Source organism: Gavialis gangeticus, unplaced genomic scaffold (assembly GCF_001723915.1).
Source record: "Gavialis gangeticus isolate Ggan-Ray unplaced genomic scaffold, GavGan_comp1, whole genome shotgun sequence".
Lineage (NCBI taxonomy): Eukaryota > Metazoa > Chordata > Crocodylia > Gavialidae > Gavialis > Gavialis gangeticus.
In genome coordinates, this window is record NW_017729033.1 from 56505949 (window position 1) to 56530833 (window position 24885).

Consider the following 24885-nt stretch of genomic DNA (forward strand, 5'->3'; position numbering starts at 1 on the left):
GTTCCGCCGCCCCTCTACCTAGCACCGGCTTCTCTTTTGTACTGGCCTCCCTTGTTGGGGCTCCTCCTACCTCCAGCCACCTGAGAAAGGTAGGCTCACGCCCCGTGTCCCGGGTCTGCGAGTGGGGGTGTACTGCGCCTGCGTCAGGAAAAGGGCTTTCGGAGCCCGATGGCTGCTTCTCTCCCTCACACCAAGCAGCACACAGTGGCAGGAGCTGCCCAGTCTTCCCGCCCCCCGCCCCGGATGAGCCATGCCTGCCCCACCCTTTGCCATGCCTGCCCCACTCCAGCTGGGCAACACTTTCCCCAGCCCCTGCCTCATCCCAGCTCCACTCCTCCCTCACTGCAAGGACCTTGATCTGCTACACCACACCCCTTCCCTCCGCCCCCTTCCACCACACCAGACTTGCTAGCTGGAGGCAGCTTTGCACACTGCCGGGCTGTGCTGCACTGTGACTGCACACATGCACAGGCTATTTATTGGCCATATTATCATCCTGATATAGCCAATTTCCAATACAGTACAATTTCTTTATATTGGTGCTGATTTGATATTAGACCAATGTATCAGTGCACCTCTAAAAATCTTCATAGAGCTTCATGCCTGGTGGAACCATTAAATCATTGAGGCTGGTTTCCTGTATAGCACAAGACTTTTAATTTCACTCATTTACCTCTATATTAAATGTAATAACTTGAGCGATAGGTTTTCCTGGACAGTAGCTTTTTTCAGCTTGACAGTTGTCACACACTTGCAGCACACTGCTGCTTTATCTGTTGTCTAAAGGGCAATTATGGCCATAGATTAGAAAGGACTTGAATTTGCACACAAAGTGCATTATTTATTCCTTCTTCATGAAATTACTTCATGAACATATAATTCTTAGAGTAAAAATGACTGAAGTAGTGACAAGATAGAGGTCAACACCTAAAGACTAATTTAAAGCAGGTTTGATGAAGGATTTGAAGGATGAAAGTAAAGCTTGTGGTATGCACACAAGCAAAGAGGATAGTCCAAGGAAGAGGATACTTAAGAGTACATAACCCCTTTATGAGCATGCATTTGATTTGCAACCAGCTAGAAGGATAAAAGCACAAAAGGGTAATAAGGTCAGTGGAAGCAGGTAGCAGGTAGCAGGAGGCTACAGGAGTCAGACATTAGCAATTCTCAGAGTTTCTTTTGTAAAATATCCACAGCCCATTTACAGCCACAGGAAAGGGAGGATCTAGTCTTCCAGAGGTACCTGATCAGAAAGTCAAAGAAGCAATTCTCATTCTCTTCTTCCACAAGGAATGTAAAAGCTAGGCAGACTTTGCAGAAAGCAGACTTCTCACTCCCGGTAAGGCAGTGGTCCTCCCTTCAAAGCAGCAAGCTAACACCATAGCCTCAGAGAAAAAGTCAAGGCTCTCCCAGACCTAGATTTATGCAAACTGAGTTTTGAAAGCTGAATTCATACCTATGCCGGGACCATAACTTAGCAAAGAGGAAGGTCTGAACCAATACAGCACTAGGAACAATGCTGGCAACAGAATGTGGAAAAAAAGGCATACTCAACTGGACTAGACTGTGCAAGTTATCCTAGTTGGCAGAGCAGTGAAGCCTAACCAGAAGTATTTTGAACTCTTAACTTGTCATTTCCATACTTTTAGACTTCTTAGAAATGCTACCTCAGCTCAGATATTTCTCCTTTCCTAATATTTTTCTGTGCTGTTCAAACTGTTTCCCATGCAGTTAGAGATACAAATTTTTAAACTTAACTCAAGCTTAACAAAAGCATGTGGATTTTTTTTTGGCTTCAGATTTTATAGAACAGAAATAACAAGAAGACCAAGCCATGACATAATTTCATTTCCTCTCCACAGGATGCCAAATATCTCATTCTATACCAGCAGACTGAGATTTTTCTGCATGAACAGTTAAATGTATGTTTAAAAATAAAACAAATATAACTATAATTTTGGTGTGCCTTGTTATATTTATAATCCTCCTTATGGTGCACAGTCAGAAATTTAGAACAGATGCCTTAGTCATTCCAGCCTAGATTACCTTGTGTTTCTCCCAGGTGGTTTTCCAGCTCAACTTTTATAATAACATTTTTTTTTTTTACTTCTTGTCACGTCTTCACAAGGCTTCTTAAGGCACCAAGAAAAGGTAGCAATACAAGCGTTGGTAGCCTTACTGCTGTAATGAAGTCATCATACTTTTCTATAGGCCACGATTCTTTAATAATCAGGATAAATAACAAGGAAATTGTTTTCAAGTAGTTTATCTACCAAGAAACTGAATTACTGCCTAATAAAACAGCATTGTAACATTACTATTATTCGAATAAAGAAGATGTTTCCAAAATAGCTTACACGGAAGACCTGAAAATTAATTTCAAAGGAATGCAATTGTTTGACCACAATAGGAACATGGGCAGGCCCTTATCAATCATTTAAATATTTTATTGATTCATAAAAGTGGAATTAATATTAACTCTTGCTACAAAATGGCCTTCTGATATAAAATATTTAGACTGCTTTAAACCTGTTTGTAACTGAGGATAACTATTGTCTTGAATGAGTTGAATGAGAGGCATCATTCCCATCAACTCACTTGTTTTTAAAGGAGAGTACCAGTGATATGGAAACTAAATATACATACTGCACTAGGACCCCCCTACAAGGGTCCCACCCAGCAGTTCACTGGAGGTTTTCTTCCCCTTTTTTCTTCTGAACACTGGCTTATGGGCAGGTCAAAATCTTGCTATTTTAAGGCAACTGTCAGCTCTGTGGTGATAGAGGTTGTAGTTTGTAGGTACTCTCATAGACAACAGATGTTGGGAATTGGGAGATGGTCCTGCATTTAAGATAGTTAGGGAGACTAAAGCCATATGCATATGTTCATGGGACCCAATTTATGATCATGTGGCTTGCTTTAAGCTTGTGCAGACAATCATCAGTGCTGAGCCAGAAACACCATCTTAACTGGAGTGGGGGGAAGGGCGAGTGGGATTAGCGGTGTGGGGGCTACTGGATTTGCAGGGGAGGTGGTTGGTGGGTCTAAAAATCCTGTGTGGGGAGATATGGTGGGTTTTGGGGTGGGAGAGTGTCAATCAAAGGGCTAAAAATCACCCAGTCAGGGCTGGGATAGGGAGTAGAAAAAGCGGAGCTAAACAGGTATATATGTTCAGTTAGATCAGGCATAGGTTAGCTCAATCTATGTAGTAAACATCCTTAGTTGAACTAAGTTAGATTGGGTTGGCCATTTTTTGCCCAATCTAAAGTCCCCAAGCAGATGTACATTTCAGTACTTGGAGTGACCTAATGCTAACTAGGTGAATATAAGTGCAATGTCTGCATGTTCCCTAAAGGACAACAAAAGCTTTCCTATTGCTTTCCAATTAAAATCTGTGGTTAGTTCATCTCATTCATGAATACCTGTGTTTATGAAACCTAGTGATGACTGCATGGTGTCAGCAGTGGCAAATGAGAAAGAACTTGAAAAAAAAAAGGAAGAATTTGAAAAAAAAGTAGGTAACTCTAAGCAAGCGAAACAATGAAACCACAGTGAGGGATAAAAGCCTCTGTAAATGATCTGCCTGCAACTGTTTACTCTAAGGACAGTCAGTCATGCAACTTTTGAAACATCCTCATGCTCTCCTGCTGTTGGGCAATATAGAAGAGAACTGGAGGGCATTTAGAGAAGGCTTTGAGTGGTACTTAGTAGCCACAGGGTCAGAAGAGAAAAATGACAGGTCAAATCCTCAATCTCTTGGCATGCTGTGGGGGGAATAAGTGCTGGATGTTTATAACAGTTTTGCCTTCAAAAAAGATCAAAATATGAAATTAAGTAAAATGTTATCCAGATGTCTGGGGAATGATACGTTTGAAAAACATAGATTGTTTATGTCCAAACCATAGGAGATAGCATAGATCAGGGTGTTATTGAACTAAAGAGAGTTCATAAGAACTGTGCTTTTGGGAGTGTAACAGAGTCTCTGATTAGACATAGGAATATTTGTGGCATTGCAGACACTGAATTACCAGAAAGACCACTTCAAAAGAGTGACTTGTCAAATGCACAGGGCAGCAGAAACTGAAAGCCCAGAATATAGAGGTGAAGGCTCCAAAAGAGGTCATTCATACAGCAGGAATGAAAAAAAGGTGGCCAGAAAAAACTGCTTCACATGGTGGAATTTTCCATTCTCAAGGGGAACACTGAGAAAGAATAGATAAGTAGATACCTATGAAGTGTGGAAGGCAACACGGCCCCAAGTGTTGTGCTGCATCTGGAAAGTTGTATTTTAACTGTGATGAGAGGAACCAGTTACCAGATGCTGCAGGTCCCAAGCACAAAAAAACCTTCAAGTACACAAAGTTGAGCATAAAATAGAGAAGATTGATTTGATTGATTCACCCATATCTATCACACACACACACACACACACACACACACACACACACACACTGGGAGTGTAAGAAAAAATGGTGTCATTTAAATCAGGCACTGGAGCTCAGGTTAATATTTGACCAGTGAGTAAATATAGAAAATTAAAATTTAGACAGAAAGTGAGTTCAGAAATCTTCAAAATTACTGGCTGTTCAGCAATAAATGTATCAGTGAAAAGGAGAACCATTGCTAGCATCCAATATTAAAATAGAATATTGGTGTCCTGTTCATTGTGGTACCTAGGGAGATGACACTAGGGTAGGCTCTGGCAGTTTGTGAGAAAGTAAATCTAATTACATGTGTGCTTACAGTCTAAAAAGACACATATATCACAGTATTAGGATTTATTTGAAAGGCTAGGTTGTTTGCCAGGTGACTATATAATTCAGACAAGTAAGTAACCCACCATTATTTAGGCATTCGGAAAAGTGTCTTTTGCTCTCCATGATAGAATTCAGCTGGAGTTAGCAAGACTGGAAAATTACATGGGATACAAGAAACCGAGGAACTTACAGAATGGGCAAGATCTGTACTTACTGTGGAGAAAAATAATGGCGAGTTACATATATGCCACTTTCCAATGCACCTCAACAAGGCTATCAAGCAAGAAAATTATAAATTGTTACCTAGAGAAGAAATAAAATTGCAAGTTGGGAAATGCATGATTTTTCAGTAAATTGGATGCTGCCTCAGGCACCCACATTTTGGTATTACCTGTACTCCTTAAGTGTATCATAAAACCATACACATGACTGATTCATGAGCATATTCCTAGTGTGGACACCTCTGTGGATGATATTAGCATCTGGGGATCCACCAAAGAAGAATATGACCACAAGCATGAGGAAGTGTTGGAAGCTACTAAAGCTGCAATTTTGCAATTGAACAGAACAAAGTGAATACAGGGCATTCCTGAACTGATGTTCATAACAAATACTATCTCTGTTGAGGGAGTGAGACTTGACAAGACAAAAAATTACAGCCATTGAAATTATGCTAAAAACCCAGTCAACAAAAGAGATGCAACAGTTTCTTGGTATGGTAATTTTTTCTGGGCAAATGCAATCCTAGTTTGTTAGCAAAAACAACACCATCCCTCGAGGATAAAAAGTAGTGTTGAAATGTAGAATAAGAGGAATCATAACTTGCCTCGAAGCAATAGTGCAGAATGATAATCATAGGGTATATATACACACACCCCAATTATCACTCTACACTGTTGCTTCAAGGCAAGTCATGATTCCTTTTATTCTACATTTCAACACTACTTACTTTTTCATATATGTTATATATAAACAAATAAGAAAAGGTTCTCATCAGCATGTTCGTCAAGGTAGGCCGTGTGTTTTATAGTTATGCTCAGTGTTGGGGGATTTTAATCATCTTCATAGCTGGTCTCAATTACTGAGCACATACGGCTCTTTGCAGCTGTTTAATGATAGACACTTATTTGGTGAGATTTCTTTGTGTGCGATTATGCAACAGCTGATGCAAGAGACAGTATTACACTTTTATATACCTGGGAAATCTTTAAAAATGTTGTCAGCTGCTTCAAAGCAAGAGGGTTGGTGCAGTGATTTTGCAAAAATATGAAGACTATTGGCAATCAGAGGCATGTGCTTCCAAATCCATGACCAAGGCAGAAACCAGGTATGTAGCAATTGAGAAGGAGTTACTAGGAATATTACTTGCCTGTGAAATATTTAAAAAACATATCTAGGATCAGACCATGTACCTGGAAACAGACCAGAAACCCCCAAATAGCATTGTTTAATAAGCCATTATATACTGTACTTTGAGGATTTAAAGAATAATGCTCACACTACAAAACCATGATTTAATTGTGACCTACACACCACATAAATATATATTTACCATGAATGCACTCTCAGAGGGCTATGAAAACAGCAAAGATCTTTGAGACAGAGGTACAAGCCTTTATAGATTTAATTGTCAAGTCTCTCCCTAGAAAACTGTAGCAAACAAAAACAGAAATGGCAACAGAAACAGAGAAAGAAAAGTCACGCTTGAAAGATATAATATTTAATGGTTGGCCAGGGTACAAAAGAGACTGCAACACAGCTGTAATAGATTATTAGAAATTTGGGCACAAACTTTTAGTGGTAGAAGGGATAGTTTTTAAAGGCAATATGTTGACAATATGGCAGAGCCTCTGAAAGGAAATGCTGCAGAAGACACAAGAGGGCAATTTTGGAATCAAGAAATTAAAAAGTGAGTATGTAAAGTGATGCACTGGTCCAGGATCAATAAGGACATTCCAAGCATAGTAGAAACCTGCTACACCTCTTTAAAGTTTCAGCCACCTCAGCAGTCTAAACCTGTACAGCCTCATCCGGTTTTTTTAGAACGTATGAAAAGATTGGTACTGATTTATTTACCAAATGTACTTGAGTTTTTCCCCAATTGGCATGAGTGAAAAATGCCCCTCATCATATAATTGCATACAAGGAAATCTCACCAAAGAAGTGTTTATCATTAAACTGATGCAAAGAGCTGCATGTGCTCAGCAATTCACACCAGCTGTGAAGATGATTAAATGCACCCAACACTGAGCGTAAGTATAAAAGACATGCCATTGACAAACATGCTGATGGGAACCTTGTGTGTGTGTGTGTGTGTGTGTGTGTGTGTGTATGTATATATATCACTCTACACTTATGAAAATTCACATAAAAAAAGAACTTCGTATAACAAAACATAACTACATAACAAATGACAAACCTACATATGTTAAACATCTTAACAACATACACGTACTTCTCCCAAAATCCCTAATTATTTTTTTTGGTAAGGAACCCCATAAGTATCATTTAACCTCCCTCTAAAAAGATCAAAGGTAAAAAACCCCCAAACACCTTTGGAACTCCCATCAGCCCTTTGTATTAATTCAATAAAACAAATGTTACCACTCCATTATCCTCCATTTCTTTTCTGCTGCTTCTTTTTCAATCATTTCTTTGTCCCAGTCAATGCAGTATTTTATTCCATACAGTCCCAACTTCAGGCACACTCTTTCAGTGAAAGTCAACCCCTTATGCACTCAGTGGTTTCTTACTTTCCATATACTGTGCTGGTTTTAACACATGCTAACAGTGTTCTCAATATTATTTCCTTAGGCCCATTTGGTATGAGTACCATCTCTTTTGATACCACTGTATAGTACCATCTCCTTTGATAAGGACTGGCTTATTTTTGTGACACTCAGAAAGAGATGTTTCCCACACACCCTTTGTATATATACACTCCCAAAACACATGTCTCACCATTTCTTCTTCCCCACATCTTTCCCCTGGACACATTGCTGATCTTACTAAACACCATCTGTGTTGCACCTCCCTCACCAGCAAGATATATTTCACAATCAGCCAAGCTAGGTCAGCATACTCCCCTTGCTGTCATTTGTTAGCCACTGTCCTCCACACCTTCTTCACTTGCCCTTTTGAGAAATTTCTCACTGGTGCCATCCTGTCTCCCTCTTACAATTTTCATCAGTCTCTTGTGATTTTGCAGGACCTCCAGCCCCACCTCTCCTATTTTATACAGCTTTATAAAACTTCCCATTCCTTTGTAATGAACAGGAGGTTGCCACACCCATGCCTTCTTCCAAGATTTCCCATACATTACCCATCTTCTCAAGACCATACCTGCCAATAAAAGCTAAAGCACGCTGCTTTCCCTTCCCTCTCTGTTTCCAGTTTACACATTGCACTCATGTAGTTTATATAAATGAACAACCCTATGTCTGGCATCCCTACTCCCCCATCACTCTTGCTTTATACAGTTCTATTCTGGCTGGCCTTTTTCTTTTCGCTTTCTAAAAGAACACAGATACTTCCCTTCATACTTTCACTAATTGCCACCATGATGATGGTAACACAATGCTGGTGTGGAAAATAATCAGCAGTAGCACCACCTTAACTGCCACCACTTCTCCAGCAACAGACAGTGTCCTTCCTATCCACAGCCATAATACTTGTTGTACCCTTGCTGTCACCTTTTCCTATGCTTTATTTCTTTTCCCTTCTGCCTTTAGACACCTAAAACTTTGATCTCTCCATCCACTATTTGTAGTCCAAGTTTCTTTAGGTCCCTCCAGTTTCCCACTCCCACTGCAGTGCCTTTCATTTTATATAATTTATGCCCAGTTGCTTTGCCATACTCCATTGTATGGAACCCTTTCAATTGATAATTTGTCTCTAACTACTACATTCATGTTGTCCACATGGAGTGCACACTTTACCTCTCCCCCTCCCAGTATCATTAATCCCACTTGTGATGATATCTTTTCTTATTCTTTACACCAGTGGCTCCACTGCACATATGAACAATACTGGTGAAAATGGACACCCTTGTCTTACCCCTGTTTGGGTTTTAAAGGCTCTGCTTACATGTTCATTTATTAGCACTTGGCTTTCCACCGCTCTATATAACAGTGTTATCCATCCTATTAACTTCTCTGGGAAACCCATTTTCCTTAACTCTTCAAACATAAAATCATGATCCACTCTATCATATGCTTTCTCCAGATCCAAAGTTGCTACTGCCCTAGGTAATGTTCTCTCCTGAACATGTGTCAGTGTATCCATTAGCAGCTGTATCAAGTAGGAAATCCTCCTGCCTGTGACGCTATTACTTTTGTCAGGTTCTTCCTAATTCTCAAAGTCACTGTCTTTGACAACAACTTGTAGTCTGTATTTAGCAGGGTAATCAGTTTCCGGTTCTTCAGAAACCTTTTTCCCCCTTTCTCAAGTAATACATTATTATTCTGCGTGTAAAGACCTTCCGTCAACTTTTTTCATTATTTCTTTGAAAACCTCTACTGTATCCATCCCAATTCATAGTCAGAATTTCTCATAACATTTCATGGGTAGCCCATCTACTCCTGAAGATTTTCTACTTTAATAACATTTTTTTAAACACTTCTCCACTTCCCTTAAACTCATCTTTTATTCCACCATCTCTTCTTCCTCTTCCTCAACTTTTTCGTCAGTTCTTTTCCAGAAAATTCTCCATATTCTTTCTATTTCCTTCTTCTGGTAGAGTTCTTCATAGAATCTCCTCATTCCTTCCAATACCTCCTCCTGCTTTTCCACTCTTGCCTCACCTACTATCTGTACTACTTTTAGCTCTCTTTTCACACTATTCACTTTGGCTGAAAAGTACCAAGACCATTCTTCATTATCTTCTACCGGAGGCACTTGTGCTAAAAATATTTTCTTTTTTGTCTTACTGTTAAACCATCTTCCCATCTCTTGTTTCATCTTTTCCAGTTCTTCTTGTACCTGTCTTCCTTGTGCCACATCCTTTAGTTGCTGCTGCATCTTTCTTTGCAGCTCTTGCAGTTCTTTAGTTCTTCTTCCCACACTTCTTCAGCCTGCTTTCTTGAAAAAATCCCTTGTCCTCTTCTTCACCATCATCCTTTGTTACTCTTAAAATATTTCTTCAATGTTTTCCATCCCTAATACTGTTTCATGTATACTTGACACATCTCTGCTTCTTGTAACAGTTATACATTTAACGTCCATACTCCTTTCCTCTTACAGGGAGCTTTTTCCAAGACTCATTTCTGCCTTCAGCTTCCAGTGATCACTAAATGCCACACTTTATGTTTCTTTCTTCCTTATCTCTATGTCTTTTGATATGAACACAACATCAATTCTTGATTGTTTCTGTCCAATAGGGTCAGCTCTAGTGAGAGCTTTATCTTCTGGCCACACATCTATTAGTGACTCTTCTTTTAGTATATTTGCTAACAATCTGGATGAACTGTCTAAAGTTTCATTTCCTCCTTCCCCTGTTCTGTCACCCACTTCTATTATACAATTGAAATCCCTCACTATTATCTGCAGTCTCCCTCCAACCACATAAACTGCCAGTTTTCTAAGCGGAGCCTTCCTCCCCTCCACTTTGGTGGTGCATATACATTGAAAACTTCTAATTCTGTTTCCTCAACTGATAATAAAATTAATTGTAATCTACCACTAACAATGTTTTCCACCTCTTTTGCTCTCAACTCCGGATTTTTTAAAAGAATTGCTACTCCTGCCACTTTGTTCTCATTTGTCCCTTACCACCAAGATTGTCCCCATTTCTACCTTTTTCTCAAAGTATTTATAATCCCTTGGCTCTGGTGTACCACATTCTTCTAGGCAAATGATGCCTGTCATTACTTGTTTCAACACTGGTTCAATCTGTTCCCATCTTTTCCTTGTTTAGACACTCCTTACATTAACCAATGCTATAATCAGTGTCACTGTGCTTGTGTTAAACTAAGCATATCTGTCCCTTTAAGGCTTATCACTGCAGCTGCTAACCATAGTTGACTTTCCTCCCTCTCCCACCCTCCCTGCTACTTTCACAAACTGCTTAATTGCACTCATTCAGGCACCCTTGAATTTTCTCACCTCCTGCTCTCCACTTCAGGCTGGAACCCAGGAACCTGTAGGAAGCTACTTTCTGGCTCTGGCTCTGGCTTTGAATCATTTCCCCCTTTATCAGGTTTCTTTTTCCTGATTTTCAGCTCCTGGGTTTTCTTCCTCTTACTTTTCTGTCTCTCTGGCTCTTTTCCTTGCTCCATCTCCACTTCTCTTGTTTGCTGGGTTTTTTCCTTCTTCCCCTCCCTCACCTCCATGTCTAAGCTGTTTGCTGTTCCTGCATCCTCTTCCACTTCATCTCCTATTCCCTCTTGTGCTTCCTCAGTTACAGAGATACCACTCCTCTCCTTCTCTTTTCCTCCTGTGGAGTTTTCCCCACCATTTATATCTCAGCCTCACCCCCTTTTTCCCCTCCCCTCCACACTTTCCCTTCCCAATTCTTGCTGTTCCTCAGGGGGGGGTCTAACCTTATTTACCACATTGTGGTACACATGTCCCTCTCCTCCACAGGAAAGGACTCCTGGCTCTCTGCTGCTATATGCCTCTTCCCTTTACGCCTGTAACACATCATGTAGGGACAGTGTGCAGGCAGATGCCCTTTCTGCATTTGCTGCATTGTTTTGGTTGTTCATGGTATATTATAAAACACTAGTGTGGCCCCAGCTGGATCACAGCAAGGATGTGCTGCACCCTACCTGGCTATCACTCATTTTCTTTTAACACCACCCATGTCTGACCTGTCCAAATACCATATTTGTCCCACACTTTCTATACACACATTACTCCTTGAACATGCAATTCCATCCAATTTTTGGTGTCTTCTTCCACTAATAAATCTGTATACATTTGTTTTATAATCACTCTTTTCCTTCACTTCACCTGCTATAAATTTTAACCCCCTTACTTTCCTCCTCCTACATTGCATTGCAAATTTCTTCTGAAAATTGTCATACCCTTGCCCATTCCAGTACATAAATTCTTACGTCTTTTCAATTGGGAATGCAATCAGGCTGGTGAGATGCTGTGCCTGCACCTCCAATATCTCAAACAGTATCTTTTCCAAAAAAATCATATCTGTTCATCACCAATCCCATCTGCATTCTGTTGCCAGTTAACATTGCCTTTATCCACAGTTTCTGATCCTCTGACATCTCTCAATGCATCCTCCATTTCTCCCCACCAGTAAGTGTCTCAGCATCTACATGTGCACCCCTACTAGGGCATAGGAAACTAATACATTCTGCATCACGGTAGTACTTGTAAATACAAGGACTACCCTGCTGCATCATTTTTCTGTGCTGGCTAGGTCACAAGAATGCTTCAGTACCAGGGCTGCCTGTTGGCTAGCCCTGCACTGAAGCACCCTCATGTCCCAGTCATCCTCTCTGCAGCACATTGAGCCTGGTCTGATCAGCCGCAGGCTCGCAGGCTGGCAGAATGACCCACTGCGAGCCAGGGCTGCTTCAACCTGACTCAGTATGCTGTGGTCCAGTTGCACACGTAAATGGCACTCCAAGGAGCTTCCTGGGATCAATAAACTTCAGAGCACTCCACAGTTTATTGCCGCACCTTAATGGCATATGGAGACATGTCCATTTTTCCAAATTGCTCCTTCAATGTACTGAAGGACAGTAGGGTCTGATAGTCAGGAAACAGGGAAAAGGCTGCCAAAGGAAAAGGTTGGGAAGAAACAGAGAGCAAAGCAGCTGCCTGACCCCCCACCCCCCAATTATTTTTATTCTCACTGCTATAGCAAACCACCACTATTTAGTCAATCTCTGGAAAATTATATTTAATTTATACATTTTCCATATATAGAATCTAATTATCGGGAGGGTCATCTTATGATCAAGGTTGTCTTCTATTCAAGTAAATATGGTTTGTGGAATTCAAAGACTTATTTAATAGTTGCAGGGCACATATACACATTACCCTACATCACCATAGCGACGTGCTACATCACCACATGATGCATGACAGCAATGTAGCTAAAAGAATATTTCACAGTGTTTTTAAAATGGAGCAAAGATAAAATATAAAGGGATGTTGTGTGGGAATACCTCTTTCACTTTCTTGACAGATATCTTTGCAGGTTCATTCACCTGCCAGCCTAGCTTCTGGGCTCCACCTCATGTTTTTTTTAAACGATCAGAAAATGAGATTTCAGGGCATACTTGAGAAATCAAGATACAAGAGAAACAATATTCTAGAACTGAAAGTATCCTACTTTTCTGTCTGACACTTATTTTTTTCTTGTTTTACTCCCCGCTTCATTTTCCTAGTCTTGTTATGCAGGTTGAGCAATGGAATAAGGGCAGCATTTTTTGGTATGTGCCTGATGGGGCTTTTCCAAGTGGGCACTGGGATTACTGACTACTACCATAATACCCATAATAAATAGTAATATTCACAACAGTAGGTATCTTGGCACACTGCAATATAACCTAAAAAGGTTTTCAAAGAAACTTGGAATACTACCTAGTAAATCTGTTTTAGGTCCGGCATTCCTTTCTTTACCTTTCCCCTTCCCTTTCTTAAATTAATACTTTTCCTAGGACAACCATGATCCTTCTAATTTATTCATTGACCCTCCAATGCATCTATTGAAGTAACAGAAGGGAAAGTGAATTATTCCACTATTTTATTATACATCTTAACATAACCTTTGCTAAATTTTATAACCAGTTTTAATAAAGAAAACTAATCTTTAATAATCAAAAGAGTAAAACAGAAAACACCTCAAAGTGCAATGTCTCATCTGCATAACTGGGGGTAAATTACTTAATAACAAGCTTATTGGGACACAGCGAAATGATTTTGCATGCTAAGTGACTATGCCTTATATACTTTTATTTCCTATTATAGTTATTCAGCTTACGAACTGTATAAATCCATTCTACTGTAGTGAGGATGTAGTTTTTTTTTAAAAAGTTGCTATCAAGAAAAAAAAGAAACAAATATTCTTGTATATGCCAATCCTGCATGCATGTATGCATACAAGTAGTCACACTGAGGCCAAGAAAGGAGCTTACCCTGTACAGAGAAAATATTATATAACTACCCATCAAGAATAACAGGGTTGGGGGGTGGAACAGAGCACCGCTACCCACCACTCTGCACCACCGCCACCTCCTAGGAGCGGGAAGAGGGGGAGGAGCTTGCCCCACCATCCCCTCCATCTCCCTCTGCCAGCACCCTGAGCTGCCGCCACCAGCACTGCTGGCCTCTTACCCTCTCCCTGCCACCCATCGCCATCATGGCAGTGCTCCAAAGAGCAGGGCCAGGGAGCGGGGGATGGAACTGCTCTATTCTCTCCACCCCCGCCATCATGGTGGCATGCCGCACTCTGATTGGTTGTTTCACTAACCAATCAGAGTGCTCCAAGAGCATGACAGACAGATAGACTAAGCCCTTTATTATATAAGAATATTCAGTGCTACCATTTGAAAAAAAATTCCTATTCTCTGTGGTGATTAGCAATAATTTTCAGATCTTGCTGGTTAACAGGAACTTACAGTCTTGATTGACAATTTGGTTCTCAAATAATCTAAAGATGTTTATTTATACATTTATTAGTGAAAAAGATCATTTGCTCTATTGGTTTGATGAGCAGTACGAGATCTGTCCATGGGCTGGATCTCGTCCTTGGGTCTGATATGGCATACGGTGCTGACCTAGCCGAGGCCAGATCAAGCTGCATGGAAATGGCCAGGCTGTTTACAAATGTCTAAATCAGGCCCTAACTCAGTTCAACCACACAGGTATGGGACCTGTTCCCTCTGTTCAGGGCCAGCACATCTGCAGCCTATCCAGAGATAAGGAGCTTGAAAACTTGGTGGCAGAAGAGTGATGACATTCCTGAACCCATGGGGAGACCCGCAGGCCAAATTAAATGTCCCCGTGGACTGCCACTCCTGATATGAATCATAACTCAGAAGTTAGAATCATGTTTCCAGGCATTATACTAGAGCTCCCCTACACTTTCCCAGCCAGAGAAAGTAATATGTCCTGAAAGTCAATAAACTAGTGTCATTTTTCAATAGGAGATAGAAGCAGATTTGTGTCTGTGCTGTGTGGGTTCATAAGAATAGATTCTAATGGCCGGATCAAATAAAAAACTTAGGCACATAACATGGGACTTGCATATAAATCAGGCACTTAACAGCTTGTAAATGCATTACATTTAAAACGGTGTGATCAATCTTTATAGACATTTAAACAGGAAGAGGACAGATGAAGTATATCATACATTGGTATAACTTGCTTGAATTTCATGCCTTGGGTAAAAACAGTATTAAAACTACATCTGTAAAAGTAACACTAATATAAGTTTTCTGTTTGTCCATATCTATCCAGATATTTGCTATAGGCATCTAGCAAGTTGCATGCAGTTCCTGGACAGATTTAATATAGCTTTTGAAGAAAAAGTAGTGAAATAAAAACTCACTTTTTCTCTCTTCCTGGTGAATTTGTAAATGGACACAAGATCCCCTCTCAGCCTTGCAGAGGCTGAAGAGATCCAGGTCCCTTAGTCGCTCCTCATAGTGCCTTACTGCAGGTCCCTAACCATATGAGTGGCCCCCCTCTGGACCCTCTCAAGGTTATCCACATCCCTCTTGAAGTGTGGCATCCACAACTAGATGCAGTACTCTAACTGCGGCCTGACCAATAGTTTCATAGATTCATAGAGCTGGAAGAGACCTCAGTGGGCCATCCCATAGAGCTGGAAAGGCCCTCCAGAGATCATCTGTCTATAAACTCACCTGGGAGACCAGCAGAAAATAGATGAGGCTATGTTCCCCCATGCACCACCTGGGATAACAAGAAATAATGGCCACAAATTGATTGAAACCAGGTTCAGTCTTGATATCAGGAGGCATTACTTTATGGTTAGGGCTGCCAGGCTCTGGAATGGGCTCCCAAAAGAGGTGGTACTCTCCTCTACCTTGGGGGTCTTCAAGAAGAGATTGGATAGGTATCTGGCTGGGGTACTATGATCCCAGCACTCGTTCCTGCCTAGGGCAGGGGGTCAGACTTGATGATCTGCTCAGATCTCTTCCAACCCTAGAAGCTATGAAACTATGAAACTATCCAGACCAGTCCCCTGCCATGATTTTCTCTTTCCAAACCATCCTATACAAATCCATTGTTTAATCTATTAGTAAAACTACAGAATCAATCCCAACACAACCACAAAACATAATACCCTAACCTGCCACAGGTGAAGCAGAGGGAAAATGGCAGCTGATGTTCTGCTGCTATGAGGTTTGACTCTGACAGGTCTGACTGATTGGAGTAACAAGACCCAGTTCAGTCCCAGCAGGATCATTGGCACATGGCAAAATCCAAAATTTCTAGTTCATTTTACTGTCATCACACCAAATATTTGACTCCAGCCCAATGTAAGTCAAACCTTAATCATGTCCCATGATTCCTATCACTAATCCTGAAAACACCTCACATATTTTGGGACAGACCATTCTACCTATTAAGTACATAATTGAACTTAGGTGCCCAAGTAGACTTTTTAAAAGTCCGCAAAGCTAAAGAGAATCCCCACTTCCCCCCCATGCTCAGAGGTATGTTCCCCTTCCCTCCACTTCCTTCATCTTCTACCTGCTGTGGTTGTTTTCCTCACTGCCTCAGGGGTGGGGGGAACAAGCTTCAGAGATGCTCCTGCCTGCTTCAGCTGAACTTCATGGGTGCTAGGCTCATCTATGGCAGAGAGAGTGGCTCTAGGGCAGAGAGAGTGGCAGTGGCTTCCTACATCTGCTCCTGGGAGCAGTGGGCATTGTGGGGGAACCCACCACCTCTGCATTGCAGCTGCTGTTACCAGCTAAGCCCAGCCTGGATGGAGTAGACTCTGAAGCTTTCGCTGCTTCTGGGATAGTGGGGAAAGCAGGAGTGGTTGGAGGATAAGGGGACAGAAGGGGAGAAGGGGGGACATGCCTCTGAGCGTGGAGGGAAGGAGGGCTGTTTACCTGCTTTGGGGACTTTAAATAAAGGTTCCCAGGGACTCATTCACTGTGGTTTTCCACCACCAGTGGGTTGGGGGATGGAGGCTGTGAGTAGGGGTGCACTCACTCCTGTTCCTGCTCACGTGCCTGAAATGCAAATGGGCGGATCCTCCTCTTCTATCTCCTCACCTTTGTTTTTTGTGACTTAATCATAAGGATAAGATTATGGGGCTCTATAAAAGTAGATGCATTAATGTATTTTCTGGGAAACTTTTGCAATGTGAACAAGTAGAGTTATTCAATTAGATCATAAAAATAAGTTTATACAAATAAATAAATATGCATATGTGCTCTTTCCAAAACTTTGAATGAATAGCTTTGTGAGATGAAATATGTTTAACCTATTTTTAGAGATCATCTTTCAATTATAGATTGCTTTGCTGGTCAGAAATGATAAGGCCCTTATTGATAAAAACAGTATCAAGTTCTAATCCAATTCTTTATATGCACTTCACTGCTGAATAGGCTGATTGCTCTTCTGAAACAGAATCCTACAGATGTTATTGCTATAGTAGAAAATCTGCTTGTCAACCTCCACTTATTTTTTTTAGTAGCCTGACACTGAACTTATATGTGTTCCAGAGTTACTAGCTGCAGCTTTGCTGATTAGGAATTACTATCTTCTATTTTCATAAATTATACGTCATTAACAATGACAGACAGGTGCAAAAATCTGTTATGTTAAAACACAGGTCTCAGACTGTCTTCTGTTATAAGTCACTAAGGAATTGACACTCTAAGGGGATGACCAGTCTCATTTTCCTCTCACGTCAAGGGTCCTAAATGTGTAACTCACAGTTGTCAGTCCCCAACTTATAGGAGGGTCCAAGGCTGAATACAATTTAGATTTGCATCACAATATTAAGATGACACTCTCCATGAAATTAAACCATGCTCTTTTTCCCCATCCAAGTTTCTCACTGACATCTCAGCATCTCATCGTTAATAAGTGAGCATGATTTGGTCTTATATGTTATATTAAACATTGCTTGTAGTTATTTAAAAATAAAGCAACCAATCTTCATAAGAAATAAATGCCAAAGCATATGTTTATAGAAGGTTTCTGGTTACAGTGCATTATTCTGTGTCTATTTCTTTTTTATATATTACATTACACTGCCTCATCTTGTACTGACCCCTATCTTTCCTGGCAAGTGAGAAAGAAGTGAGAATATATAGGATCACCCCCAAATGAAGACGGCCTGTAAGCACAAGTCCACTGGTATTCAGGAAAGAACTTTCATATGTGGGTTTTCATAAGTGGTGTAGGTTTAAGTCCCATGGACTAAATCAGTTTAATAAAATGAATAATAGGCTTAATAGGGATGTTTTCCTGAATTGAGAGTTTAGACTACGTTTTCAAAAGAGTCTAAGAGAGGTAAGCATCCAGAGCATTTGTACACATGCTCAAGCCACATTAAACACCTCAAAGGTGTTTTAGTTCAAAAGCACACCACCACCATTTTCTGTGTGCTGATGTGCATTTTGCCATTTATACAACTACATGCACTGCAGCACACAGGGAATGCCTGATCCTACCCTGATGAACCAAATGGGAGCTTTCCATTGAATTTAATGGGCTCAAGTACAGGCTTCTAGAGTCCTTTTGATGCTTTGAAAAGTCTGAAACTGTTAAAACCCTTTGAGGAAGGAAATCTAACACTCATCCTAAAACATATCAGTCTGAAAGCAACTACCTCTCATTGCCAACAACATGTAAAACTTCCAAGGATAAAGCCACACATGGACTTGGATATTATAATGCATAGTGTTGCGATAGTTGTTTTAAGCAACTTGCTCCCACAGACCTCAGTTTGAAGCCTAAACTCTCTATTGCAGAAGTGTTCAAACTGTTCTGTGGAAACCTGGGGTTCTGTCACAGGTCATCAAGGGTTCCACAAAGAAATTAGGTGTAATGGCAGAGCAAGCAGGAGGCAGTGCACCACCATTGTGTGGCCAGGTTATTTGGCTCTGTGTCAGTCTTTAGGATAGAGGTAAGGGTTCCACAGGCAAAAGAAGTGATATGAAAGGTTTCTATGACTTCAGAAAGTTTGAAAACTGTTCTACTGCAATGCACGGAAAGAACTGACTTATCATCTGTATGGCACAATGGTGTGCTACATAGAGATACCCAGCTCCTGAAGCAGTGTAAATTAGGCCTGGAGGAGCATTGCAGTAATGCAGTGCTATTCCTTCTGGTGCCTATAGGAGCTTGTTTAGAGCTATCTTGGGTGTTTCTGAATGGCACTGCTTTGGGCAGCTTAGTCACACACTGGGGCACCTCAGAATGTGCTTTTATATGACAATCCTGTGCTTAGATCAGTCATCGGTATATGAAGACATAGGTCCTATGTCCTTCTCAACCTGGTCCTGTCCAGTTCAACCTGACCTGACCACTGGAACAGCAAGTCTGTCTTGCTGTTCCAACAGTCTTGCTGTTTCGACAGAAAAAATCTAGGGTTCACTGGACAAGAGAGAGGAAGCATGTTTCTTTAGTACTACTATTAGGGCATACAGTGATTTCTGCTCCAAGACAGTAGGGGCAAAAATAAATAAAATAACTAGTACTAGCATCAAAGTTAAACTATGTCAGCGCAAAACTCAACTCAGGATGGGCTGCAAAACTTGCCCAAGAAGTTAAATAAATACTCAAATACTCTAAGCTCTGTGCTACTTTGGCAAACCTGCTAGGAGTACCTGAAGAAGCTAGTTTGAAGCTAGCTGATATGTCTATCCTTCATGACAGTAGCAGCAAAGTAGACACCCAACAGTCCTAGGAACAGAAATCAGACTCTCCCCTCTCATAGCCAATTTCATTAAACATTGGTCGACAAAGTTATGCTCCTACTTGCTCCCTCCTTGCTCCCCCTTTCTCTCTAATTCATGAATTCTTTCCTGCAGAATAGTTTTTGTAGAAAGGGTGGAAATTAGTTTATAACTGGGGTGGGCTAAACAGCCCTCTGGGATATGAAAAATATGGGTTTGACTCATTTCAGGCTGAGAAGGGACTAGAGTCTCTTTCCCCTCATTATGAATAAATGTTCTGACCTTTTAGATACTAATAAAACAGAGTACCTAATAACATGGAGCAAGCATTTCTTCCTCTTCCTACCATACTTTTGGATTAGAGTTTGTCTGTTCTTGTGTTTCTTATGCAGTTAATTCAGGTTGGTAAATGTTATCCCTGTGAATGCCTACCACATTGGGCTCTTCATGGGACTTAAGATGAAAGAGGCCTAGTTTGAGAATCCTCACAAGATTCAGTGAGATAGGCAGCCTTATCAGTTCTGGAAATAAAAAGAAGCAGAACTTTAGGTGAATAGAATAGTTTCAAACTTTAAGCCCAGTAAAATTGATTAGCGAAAAGTTCTCAGCAGTCTGCAGAAAGATCACACAATTGTGATCCACAATTGCGATCACACAAATGCTTCCACGATCTAAGCTAGACATCAACAGCTAGCTTGAGTACCTATGAACAGCACAGCACTGGCCATGTAGAAACACCTAAAACACATTTCTTTTATGGTAACACATTGTGCTTTATATAATTTGAAAGTACTGTTATAATTGGTTTAGTGATTCACTATGGGCACAATGTTTTAGGACAGACATTTAGAAAGCCTGAGCCTGAATTGATTCAACCTTTGCAAGTTAGTCTAACCTGGCTAGGCTGAACTGGTTTCCAGCCATACAGACAATCCCTCTGGACTGAGGAAATTCAGGCACATGCCTGCAGTGGCTCAGGCTGGAAGCCAGGAGGTGCTAGAGAAGCCCTCCCTTCCCTTGCAGAGCTGAGCTGAGAGGGGTGTGGCCAGGTCCCAGGAGGGCTCTGATTAGGGAGGGGTGTAAACCCCATCTTCCTGCAGTCCCAGGCTTTTCCTGGCTGCTCCAGAGGTGGGAGTGCTGCCAGCCCCCAGCTCCTGGGTAGCACTCTGAGACAAAGGGGGTGTGTGCAGTGTGTGCATCTGTTGCCGATATGGAGATTTTTGATCTCCCTCCCTGCTTCTGTCTGCATCATCTCATCACCTCATTAATAAAACAGAGGCACATTACCAGATACCTGTTGATTCTGCCTGTTGATTCAGCACAGACCCAGCATATGGTCTGCTGGCTAATACACAGATATCTCCTCAGCAAGGCAGAGGGGAGGGCGTGATTTCTGCTTAGTAGGGGGTAGTGAGGGGAAGCAGGGAATCAAACAGCTCTTAAACAGCTTTTTGATGGAAGGACATTAAGCTACCTGTTGAATAGCTCCAAAAACCCTGTCTGCCTCTGTTGTCTCCCATGGCATGGACTGTAGCCAGCATGTGGTCTGCTAGCTAATGCTGAGGTTCTGTGAGGAATGGGGGAATGACTGCTTAGCACAGAGTGGGAAGGGGCGGAGGAGCAGAAGCTGGCGGACACATGCAGAGACTGTGGAGATCCAGCAAGGCAACAGAGGGGAGGGGCCAGCCCTGCTGTGGAGCAGAGAGCCCCACCCAGCTAGAGAGCATGCTGGGATGCTGGGGGTGTCTGATTTATCTTAAACCAGCAAGGGGTCTGGGACAGACATTGCATACACCGGTTTGACCCAAATCATTTAAGTCTGATACTACATTCAACCAGGTTTATCTCAGACCAGTTTCAGTCATTTTAAACTGGTTTATGTGCACTGAACATCTGTTCTGTTACAGGTTTTAATCAGTTTCTGATCACTTAAACTGGTTTATGTGTAATGTCTGTCCCTAGCCTTAATCTATCCTTGCTTTTTTTAAAAGCATTAGTCTAAAAGTTAATGTATTATTGCTTTAGATATTTTTAAGAATTCCTTTTGCAAAAAAAAAAAAATAGTTTAGTGTTAAAGACATTTATAACTTTCTTCAGGAGTTTTCTGTTTTTTAAGATTCCTGACTGGTATATCCACTACCAAAATGGTTGGATATATCAACATAAAATAGTATCAAGTGGTTAGGAAAAGCAGAAATTGTAACAAAAAATGCTCAGGTGCCAGCTTTTTAAAATTCCACTCAGTTACCTAAAATCTTTTGTGGATCAGAGCATTAGCCCCTGTGCTAAGTATATGGACAATGCTTCCATGTTGATTAGGTAGCCTTTTCTATCTATATTGCACAGCAGAAAATGGCAAATCACTGCCTTTAATTGAGAACTTCCATTTGTACCAAAGCAATTTTTGTACCTGTATCTTCACTAAACCTGAAATATTATTTCTCAATATTTCTTCAAATAAATAAACAAAAAGATTTTTTCTTGCAAAAAATTCCTAAAATGTGATAACATTTAGATATGACCTTTGCAGTCCTTCTAACTGTAGAGAATTATTTCAGCTTAGTTACAGAACTGTACTTTTTAAAGTGCACCCTTGAATAGCTAAGGAAATCTACAGTCTAAAAAAGATGATACTGTAGTGGTTACATGGAAGTTAGGAAGCTGTAACAATGGGTAACAAAAGCAACCATTCTACTACAGAGGCCTCTTATCCTTGCTATTTGACCCTTGGCCCCCTCATTTTTTCACTGCCTACCTTACTGGTAGCTTTGCATTCATTTTACCACAGACCCACTGTTCATCAGTGGTTTGGAATGGAGCTGAGAGATTTTTCTCCAGTTTCTTTCCCAAATATTCACCAATATTATACAGTTAAATTAATGTTGGGGGAGAAGACAGATGGGAGAGGGAGTGCTGAGTCTCCTTATTTGACATCCTGTACAAAATAAAATAAGAATAATATACTTTTAAAAAAATAGCATCATCCACAAAATAATCTTGAAAACTTCTCCTAATGGAACAAATAATTCAGGAGTTGGGAAAAATTTATAGTGTCATAAATTCAAAATCAATGTTTAGTCCTTGGTTCTTAGTGTCCAGCCAGCTGACAAATTTTTATACCTAAGCTTGACTTTTAAAGGTGTTAGATAGATTTCACTTGAGCACCAAGACAGTGAGGTCAGAGAGGGAGTAGTTGTTCTGTGAGAAGTGTATGTGTGTCTGTCCTTTATATTTTTTTCCTTTGACAGTTCATTCTGGTGCCTAGATGCCCAAGTCCTGCGTTCTTTCTACTCAGGAAAGAAGAGAATGACCCTTCTCCCTTTTAATAGGTTCTGATCTTCAAGTAATTAGCATCTTCTTTTCTGCTAACTGTGTGTCTGCTGCCCCAGGGAATTTCTTTAACTCCCTCCCCTCTGCTGGTTTTCACTATGATGTACCTAGCTCTGTGATGAGACCTGAGGAAGAATGTCTTGCATTTAAAAGCTTGTCTAACTTTTCCCCAGCTACATAGTTGATCCAGTAAAAGATATCACCCTAAGAAATCCTTGCCTCTCATATAATGTCTGGAACATCCTAGCTACGTCATCACTCTTACATTACCATAAAGTGAGCTATTTTATTTTTTTACTATTGATGTTTTTCATTATGTCTAACTAACTAACCAACCCTGATAATTTTGTACCACGGAGGACATATCTACACTGCAGAGGAACAGACTAAGGAGCACCACAACGAAGCGAAGTGCAGCTCAATCTGCATGTTCTAAGTCAGGAAACCTTAGTGTGGTGCTGGATACATGCTAATAAACACTTCTCAGTGAACACATTTTTTGGTGTGCTCCTTGAACCCCATTTAGACAGCTGAGTTGTATCTGTTTTAGAATGTAGTATCTTATGAAGCAGATTTGGCATGTTTCTGTGCAGCACCCCATTGTATGGTCTTATGATGATGCTGACCTGCTCAAAAAGACAAAAATTGTTCATATGCAGGTGTGTGTGCTAATTCAAGTACTTTCTCTAAAGATTACTTAAGTAGTTAATTTTTGCACCTTGTTATCAGGTTTCTCTGGTGCATAAAATTGACCGTAAAATAATGTTTTCTGTTGAGTATATGTTGAGTGGTCTATCTGGCCCCTAAATAAGGCATGGATAGAAATGTATGCCGCATCAGCCAATTTTCTGCAGTATAAGTATTGTTTTATTGAATTACAGATGTTGAGAGCTGAAGTACATTGCAGGAAGCTGCATCCTGTCAGGAGAGTAATATATATGATCTTTTATCCCATCATTGGTCTCTGTGGCCATTACTTTTTAATAAAAAGCAATTTATTTAGATTACTTTTCTCACTATTTGTTATTATATTCAAAAATCACACAAGAGGTTTCAATTCTGATTTGCTGGCAATGGAGCTGGCATAAAGTTTTTTTCTTTTTCATTTTGGGTCTAAAGTAATTGACTGACCTATATAGAACCTGAACTTGCTAACTGTAACAGAAGAGAAAAGGCTCTTATGGTTCCATGTGTCTTTGAAAGTTTGCTTATAAAATTTAAAAGGAATCACTATGAATCATTACAAAAGTACAACAAGTTAAATACGGAGACATAGTTTGGAGAGCCTGATTCTGTGATGAGTTTTAAATGTGAGGACAGCTATTGTCATACAGGTGTCATTATAAATTTCATTTTGATTTTTTTTAAGTATAGTTTTCCTGTTCAAATAACTTTTGATTTTGAAATAAAGCTAGATATAATAGGACACAAAACTAGTTGGAATTTAAACAAAATTTGGGGGGAAAAATTTCAGCAACTAAAGCCTTCTTTCATTATTTATTGTGATTCAGAATTTTTTTCAAGATACGATTTTTCACTCAGATTCAATATTGGTAAATGTTTCAAGTTCTTTAATTTTTTTCCAGGATGCCCAAAGTGTGACACCCCCTGGTAGCCCTTCAAACCCTGCCCTCTACACTGACTCTTTGGGGTACCCTCCCTTTTTCCTTGTCTGCCACACTTTGATGTAATTATTTTTTAGTGTGAAAGGGAGGCTACCTCCAGGTTCCCTAAGTGAACCCAGTCCAGCTTCACCTTGCCCCTGGACACACAGTTGTGGCTGTTCTAGCTGTATTAGTGACCCAACATACCAGTCACCTTATGGTCTATTTGTGACCTCCATCTGCCCCTACCACCACACCCATGCCTTACAGATTTTACTCTAAATCACATCAGCTTGTATGGGCTTTAGCCCTCTTGATTTTAGCCCACTGGTTACTCTC